This window comes from Bactrocera tryoni, unplaced genomic scaffold (assembly GCF_016617805.1).
Source record: "Bactrocera tryoni isolate S06 unplaced genomic scaffold, CSIRO_BtryS06_freeze2 scaffold_925, whole genome shotgun sequence".
Taxonomy (NCBI): domain Eukaryota; kingdom Metazoa; phylum Arthropoda; class Insecta; order Diptera; family Tephritidae; genus Bactrocera; species Bactrocera tryoni.
In genome coordinates this window covers 246500-254804 of record NW_024396572.1, presented here as the reverse complement: position 1 = coordinate 254804, position 8305 = coordinate 246500, and the positions used below count along the sequence as shown (strand labels likewise).

Here is an 8305-nt window from a genome sequence, read left to right as displayed (position 1 = left end):
GAATATGACAATAGTGTTAAAAGACGATACGCCAATTTTTTCTGCACCTAGAAGACTTCCTTTTAGTGAAAGGCAGATAATTGATAGGCAAGTTGAACAATGGCTTGAAGACGGAATTGTTGAAACTTCAGAGTCTGAATTCTGCAGTCCAGTAGTATTGGTGAAAAAACGCGATGGCACACCCAGGTTGTGTATAGACTACCGACGCATAAACAAAGTAATAATTAAGAACAGATTCCCACTGCCCTTAATTGAAGACCAACTCGATCGACTACAAGGCTCCAAGGTATTTAGCACGATTGATTTAACAAACGGGTTCTTCCACGTTGACGTGTCTGATGCAAGCCGCAAGTATACATCATTTGTACCACATAACGGTCAATTTCAATTTCTTAAGGTTCCATTTGGATTGTGCAACTCTCCTGGCGTTTTTCAGAGGAATGTAAATGCTATATTTCGAGATTTTACAAAAGAGGGAATTGCTCTCCCTTACATCGACGACGTTATAATTCCGACAACTGATGAAAAAGAAGCGCTAATTCGATTAGAAAAGGTTCTAAACTTGTGCCAAGATTATGGGCTTCAAACTAACAAAAAGAAATGCCAATTTTTACAAAGACGAGTGGAATTTTTGGGCCACGTTATAGAAAATAACCACGTCACTCCATCAAGTGTGAAAATAGAAGCAGTTATGAAGTATCCATTACCAAAAACGTTGAAACAGTTAGATAGTTTCCTTGGCTTAGCCGGGTACTTTAGAAAGTTTATACGAAACTTTGCATTAATTGCAAAGCCGCTGAATGATTTGAAGAAGCAAAACATTGTATTTAACATGGGGGATGAACAAATTAAATCACTTAATACTTTAAAAACCCTTTTAAGTCAAAAACCAGTATTAAGTATATACAATCAGACGTATGAAACGCAGGTACACACAGACGCATCCATAAATGGTTACGGCGCTGTTTTATTACAAAAATCTCCAGATGATAGTCAATGGCACCCCGTGTATTATATGAGTAAAAAGACGATGGAAGCTGAGCGAAAATATTGCAGCTACGAACTCGAAGTACTCGCTGTAATAGAGGCTCTTAAAAAGTTTAGAGTTTATTTATTGGGTTTACATTTTACCATTGTAACCGACTATAATGCGTTTGCCAAAACAATAGATTTATGTACGAGAGTAGCTAGGTGGATAATGTTGTTGCAAGAATATGACCACACTATCGAACACCGTTCTGGTTCAAGTATGAAACACGTAAACGCATGGAGTAGATTTCCGATTTTAACAATTACCATAGATGACGTTACTTTAAAGATCAAAGGTGCGCAAACACAAGATGACGAACTGCGACTAATTAAAGAAATTTTGCAAGAGAAGGAAAGTTATGAAGATTACTTTATGAAGGGTGACATTTTATATAAATTAGTAAACGACTGCGAGTTACTAGTTGATCGATGCATTTACAAAATTTTCTTGGCTATATCCTACCAAACCAACATCAGCAAAAGAGGTCATCAGTAAGCTAATGACGCAAAGCATAAATTTTGGTAATCCAGTTAAAATTATCTCTGATAAAGGTTCGGCATTCACGTCCGACGAATTTAAAGAATACTGTCGATCAGAAAACATAAAACACGTTAAGATAACTACAGGACTACCACGTGCCAACGGCCAAATTGAAAGATTGAACAGCTCAATAATTGCAGTTTTATCGAAACTAAGTATTGAAGATGCAACAAAGTGGTACCGTTATGTCGACCGAGTACAACAGGTACTAAATTCCACATATCATCGAAGCATAAATATGACACCGTTTGAAATGATGATTGGGACCCGAATGAGGTCTAAAGAAGATATTTATATTAAAGAACTCATCGAAGAACAATTAATGCAACAGTTCAATCAAAATAAAGACGAAATTCGCAACGACGGGAAAAAACAAATCCTTAAGATTCAAGAAGAAAACCAAAAATCATACAATCTGCGACGTAAAAAAGCTCATATTTACAAATTAAATGATATTGTTGCTATAAAACGCACACAATTATGTAGCGGTTTAAAACTCAAACAAAAGTTTTTAGGCCCCTATCGAATTACTAACGTAAAACCGAACAACACTTACGATGTCCAAAAACTGGGTAACTGCGAAGGTCTAAAAACAACAACAACGTGCACAGAATTTATGAAAGAATGGCTAAATACATTTGATGACGACGATTCTACTTAGTTATTCGAGACGAATATCACGCAGGATGGCCGATGTGTGGGAATGAAACGATATGGCAGCACAGAAAAGCTAGAAGAAGAAGAAGAAGATCAGCAAGACGAGTAAGAAGTGTACGACGTGCGGCAAGATAGAGCTGAATTAATTTTATTATAAATTGTTTTCTCATTGTATTCTTGAAATCAATAGTTTGGTTTAATAAACCACATTATTAATTTGTTAAATATAATTAATCTTGCCTACATAATTGATCGTTCCCACATATATTTATTTACATTCCGATCCTCTGGTTGCCGTTTTACATCTTAAGCTATTTCCCTGGCGTTGATACTTGCAAGTTGGAAGAATATAAAATGTTCGGTTGCAGCCGAACTTAGCACTCGTCGTTGGTTTTGGTCAAAAGTGAGCTCACGAGGCAAAAACTTTGTACAGTGTTTTCTCAAAAGTTGCTTCACTTAAAATGATATATGTAATTCACAAATCAAAACGTGGTTTTTGAAGGTTACGACTAACTAAAAATCACTTGGATTAAATTCAGATAGCGCGATCCATATGTTACACAGGCGACTTTTCAATTGACCTGTTACTAGCGATACCAACAGGTGATGGACATATGGAAACTAGATACAGAGACAAGCTATATTGAAATTACGTCACGGAATGTTATTTATATATGGGGTACTCACAATGTGTCATAAAGCATCGTAAAATCATAAAATCATAAGTTTTTACGCTAGTGTAAAAAATTTGTTGTTGGATTGCATACTTAAATAAGTTTAAGCAAATACAACTCTGAACGCTATGTGTTCGGTTCGTTATAACTGATCAGCTGATTTCTGTTTACATCAGTTTGCTTTTGTGTTGTGGTTACATTTGCGTTTAAATTTAAATTACTTTCAATTTTCTATTGTCGAGGATTTTCGAAATAATGGAGCAATATAATGTATTACAGGTATTATAAAAATGCATAATAAATACAATTTAACTAATAAAATGCGCTTTTAGACAAAATCAAAGCTGGTGCGTTCCAACCCCACCAGAAAGTGGCTGTTTGAAGAGGAAAAGTCATTGATTGAATTTTTGACACAAAACAGGGAGTTTGAGGTATATCTATTAATTAAAATACAACTTAGAAGTAATCTATTATAATTTTAATTATAGAAGCCAACGTCACAAATGTATTATAGACGATTCGCAAAGGAGAGCAACATTGCGGTGGACTGGAAGCTGACACGCTCGAAGGTTCGTTATATGCGTACAACATATAACAAAGCAAAAGCATGGGAAGGCTCGACGGTGCAGGGAATATGGAAGGCGAAACTATGAAGGGTAAGATTTTGTTTTGTAAATAAAACTAAATTTTCATTGAATGACTAGTAAATCGCATCAGAACTTGAGAATTTAAATGTTATTCATTCTTCTAGTGTTACTTAGAATGACTAGACATTTTTATTTCAGCCACTTTACTTAAAATGTGTACGTTTTTCTATGAAATGGATGAAATTTTCAGCGGAGGAGTGGTTGAGTCAGCAGTAATCGACCTCAACGATTCAGCGTCTTCTGCGGCTGTATGCGAAGGCGAATGTATAAATAAGACAGTTCTAAAGGAATATATTCCAGAACTGTGGCATCAGATATTCTGCAATTTCAGTCTGAAATGATACAGCTGAAAAAGCAGAAAATTAAGCAAGAAATGAGTTTTAAGGAAAAAAAGTTGGAATTAAGAGAAAGGGAATTGATGATTAAAGAAAAAGAAGTGGAGTTGAGGGAAAAGCAAGAATTATTACTAAAAGACAAAGAAATGGAGATGAAACCAGAGGAATTGAAACACAAATACAAATAAGTGGAAGAAGTAGTGCAAAAGAATTTTAAATTACCTGAAGTGAATTAATGTACCTGAAGTTTATTTTTAATAATTACATTTTATATTAATTTTTAAATAAAAAAAAAACATGTTTACATATGTTCTAATTAAACTAATGAATAGTAAATATACGTTTAAATAATAATGTATTTTAAGCTAATCTATGATTTTGTATGAAGTCAAGAAGGCTAGATCTTGTGTTAGTTCCTGGTGGTAAGCTATATTGAGGTGGGTTAATTTCAACGTTTTTTTCGTTTTCAATTTGGAAATTGATTAGTATATTATGGAGAATGCAGCATAATATGATCCACTCATTACATTCTTTTTTATTTTGCTCATTTATCATTCTAAATTTCAATTCCTTCAAGCTACCGAATTTTTCTTTTAAAATGCCAAAACAATTCTCAATTCGCACACGATATTTTGAAAAGTACTTATTGAAACTTTCTCTTTCTTCCGTAGTGTAGTCCGTACTATTTTGCCTGAACGGCGTCAATAAAAATTGTTTGAGTGGATAGGCGCTATCTCCAGCAATCCACTGAGAGTTAGATAAAAATCGTTGAGGATGTTTTGCAAGCGTTCTATTCAAGAAGATTTTGGCGTCATGAACACTTCCAGGGTATCCTATTGTAACTCGTCTAATTCGTAGCCTATAGTCACAAACAGCTTGCATTTTAATAGCATATTGGCGTTTTCGTGAATGAAAAAGTTAATGTTTTTGGCTGGCGCTTCAGCCAACTTTAATTCGGATCCATCAATATATCCTATACAACCTGGCATCTCTTTCCGCTTTGCAGTAACAATTTCCAACCGTTCAGTTTCATTTGGCCAAAACAGAAACTTCTCTTTTAACCTCAATATTGCTTTAAATACGCGCTTAGTTATATTTGAATAGTGCCTCCATCACCCACGCTAAACAAAGAAGCAACCTTTCGTATAAATAATCCATCTCCGGAAGATCCCAACCTAAATAGCACTTTTTTTTTTAATTGTAAGTCTAAAGCAAGTTGTGCTGGAATTTGTGTTAAATACACTATCGTTCTTTATATAATCTAGTATGAGGCAAAATTCGTCAGGGCGAACATGAATCATTTCGTTGAAACGGCTGTTATCAAAGTTCCTAAGTACATTATCTCGCCATTGGGATGACTTTGGTATTCCGAGATGAACACTTCTACGAGTGTTTAATAAGCAAAGTAAACTCAATGAAAATTTTTGAAACATATCGTCATAATCTTCGTCGTCGACTGAAAAGTAATTTTTACGTAAATAAATATCAAGTTAGACTTGCTTATAATGGTAAAACTCACTTGAGTCAAGTATCATCAAGTTTAATGCCTGATTCTTGCACAGCGCATCCATTATTTTAAAATTCTCACTTCTCCTTGGCATTTTGAATGCGAAATACTTATTTCTGCAAATATTGTAATATATGTTTTTTCAATCAGCTGATTGATACTTTAAACTGCGCGCGTCGAAGGATTTGGAGAACTATTTTTTTTTTAGGTTGGTAGTACTGTCAGTCATATTTATGTCAAATTTCATGTCAAAATATTCATTAGTGTTTGAGATAAGTGTCGTTTTGTGAGCTGCTAAAAGTAGTTTTTCGTTTTTTGCGATGTCGAAATTCGTTGAGCAAAGAATTTGCATTAAATTTTGTTTACGGAATCAATTTTCTGCTGCGGATACGTTGAGGATGGTGCAAAAAGTCTTTGGTGATGAGCTTATGTCTAAAAAAAATGTTTACAAGTGGTATAGTGAGTTCCATGCCGGCCGTGAACGTGTCGAAGACGAAGAGCGTCCAGGGCGACCATCAACCTCAACCGACGAAGCTCACTTTCAACAAATCAAAGATTTGGTGTTGGAAAATCGTCGATTAACAATTAGAGACCTTGCTGATGAAGTTGGCATATCGAAAGGCTCAGCCAATACCATTTTGAAGGATGTTTCGGGCCTCAAGCGCGTCAAATCTCGACTGGTACCGAAAACATAGAATTTTCTGGAAAAAGGGCGTCGCGTGTGAAACGATGCTTTCCGACTACCAGGGTGTCATGAAACACATTAAAACTGGCGATGAGACTTGGATCTACCAAAAAAATCGCGCCAAAGTCGCTCAAAAACCAAGGTCATGTTGACTGTTTTCTTCGATTATCGTGGTGTCGTGCATTATGAATTCCTTCCAACCGGTCAAACAGTCAACAAGGAATATTATTTGAACGTTATGCGCCGTTTGCGTAACGCTATCCGCCTAATAAGGCCGGAGCTGTGGAAAGACAATTCTTGGTTTTTACACCATGATAATGCACCATCCCATACTGCCCTCGTAATTCGTGATCATTTCGCCAAAAACTCAACCCATATCGTTCCGCAACTACCGTATTCACCTGATCTGGCGCCGTGCGACTTCTGACTGTTCACCAAGCTCGAAAGACCGCTCGGGGACACCGTTTTTATACAATAGAGGAGATTCAAGCCATCCCGGAAAGTGACTACAACTAGTGTTGCGAAGATTGGAAAATCCGTTGGCATAAGTGCATTGCATCGGGAGGGGATTACTTTGAAGGAGATGAAATTAATTTGGAAGAATAAATTAAGAATTTTCAAAATAAATACAATGTCACCTTATTTTTTTAACATAGAGTAAGTTATTTACGACAACAAATTTATAACGACGCTAATTAAATAACAAAAGCTAATTAAATATCAAAATTAATCCAACTTTGTTTTTTCATTTGAGCTCTAGTGAAAGTGATGGGGATAAAAAAAATAGTGCGGAGATACCTAAGAGATCGTAACAATAGCGTAGGTATAAAAAAAAATTATGAATCCTCATTAACAAAATTTTCTTTGCAGATGTATCGTTGAACAAAGCATTAGAATCTTAAAAAGACGGTGGAGAATTTTAGGAAATTAGCAAGAGAGGAAGGTATCACCCCACAAAAGTGAAAGATTTGCTGACGTTTGTGAGGCTTTACATAACATCTGAATAAAATTTACTACAAGTTGCGACCCTCAAAATTGCGATTCTTATCACACACAAGAAATGGACACCGGGGTAGCGAACCGCTTCACCGCAATCGACCAAACGATAAAAGAACAATAAAGTGTTATTTAATAATTTTAATTCAAAAATGTATATGTCCTTAACCTTGTAAATAATTTTATTTTTATTGTCAACTAAAATACAAAAATTGTGTTCATATAAATAAATTTTTTTTTAATTTTTAATGAGATATTCCATTCATTGGTTTCTTGTTTATGTTCTTTATTGCTAAAAATTATAGAACACATTAAAAATTTAAAAAAAGTTTGCTCACATTTCCATAAATTTGTCTATTACGATTAGTAGTTCGCGTTCGAACGATGATTCGAAGGAACGGATACGTTTATATACTCGTTCACGTATGTCGTCGTGCCAGATTACGATAGAAGCGCTACGATCACGTATGTCATAATACGAAATTAAGGCTTTTACGTGACGAGTGATACGTTCACGGATGTAACGATTCGACCCCTGATTAGTCTGAATGAAGACGGCTGTGTTTAGTCTTTCCCAGGGTTATCTATCAAGATAATCTGCGACTTTTTCCATGAATTAGGACAGTATCCGAGATTAAGAATTGCATTGAAGAGCAAAGAGAGCACTTCTACGGCAAAATTTGGTAACTCAATTAGCATTCTTGGGGTAATATAATCATGTCCTGGTGATTTTTTTGGGTTAAGTTCTTTTATTATTGTAGTAACTTCAGAAGTAGAAGTCCTAATAGGAACAAGCGATTCGTTTGTGGTATTGGGCAAGGTTGGCAACTTAAAGTTGTTTTTTGGGCAATTGGGTTGAAATACCTTTTCTAAGTGATTTGCAAAGCAATTATCCTCATCACTACTTACCCAATTACCATTCAACTGTCTTAGAGGCATGTTGGAATCTATTGGTGGCTAGAAAGACTTTTGGGCATTCCAAAGGGAGTTTTGCTTGCTAGAATTTGGACACAGTTTCTTTATGTAATTTTCAATGTTGTGTTCTTCCTTGTGTTTAAGCGCTTTTTTTAACTTTCGTGCAGTACATTTCAGTTTAAGGGGAGCGATTTAACTCCCATTCACGCTTGGCTCGCCTTTTCTTATTTAGAAGTTTCTCTCTTTCATTATTGGTGATCTTTCTAAAACCAACTGGTTTGTTGTTTCTTTTTGGTGTTGCCAATACAGCTGCATTAGT

The 8305-nt window shown here is 35.4% G+C and overlaps 1 pseudogene; it reads left to right on the top strand.

Moving 5' to 3' along the window:
• Positions 1-3169: 3169 nt before the first annotated feature.
• LOC120782063 lies at positions 3170-3764 on the top strand (annotated as a pseudogene).
• Positions 3765-8305: the final 4541 nt, after the last annotated feature.